Consider the following 601-nt stretch of genomic DNA (forward strand, 5'->3'; position numbering starts at 1 on the left):
TTAAGACCAAATGGTACTGAGTGGTAAATTTAAATGTTGCCTAAAAGCGTACTTACGTTATTACTTTGTTTAATATATATAATTATAGATGATAATCAACTAAATACATGATTAGGTGTACCTGTATTGCAAGAGGTATTGATTTATTAACAAAGGACCGTTATTAAATTTAAATAGAATATTAGACCATTATTAATTCTAAATATGATAGTACAGGAACTGAAAACAAAAGGGTTTATCCTTTATTTACTCATGCACAGTATATTACTAAAAACTAAGATCGTTTTCATTATCTGCCTGCTATTGGTGCCTTCTCTATTCCATATCCTCATCACAGCTCTCACATCAACAGTTTTCATTGTTCATAAGATAAATACAGCCATAGAAGGCAAGCTTTGTCTCTCCTTTGTGGACTCTTAATCATGTAGATAGTGCTAATGCTCAATATACTCTACAGAAAATTGGACATTCGCCCTTATTGCTAGCCACATCTATAACCTCTCAGAAAATCCCTTGATGCACCAGATCTTGGAAAATACAAGGTTTTAACTCGAAAACTACTACTCAGTACATTTGGTGAGTTTTGGCTTTAATCCGTTGG

The sequence above is a fragment of the Penaeus monodon genome, chromosome 29, assembly GCF_015228065.2.
Source record: "Penaeus monodon isolate SGIC_2016 chromosome 29, NSTDA_Pmon_1, whole genome shotgun sequence".
Lineage (NCBI taxonomy): Eukaryota > Metazoa > Arthropoda > Malacostraca > Decapoda > Penaeidae > Penaeus > Penaeus monodon.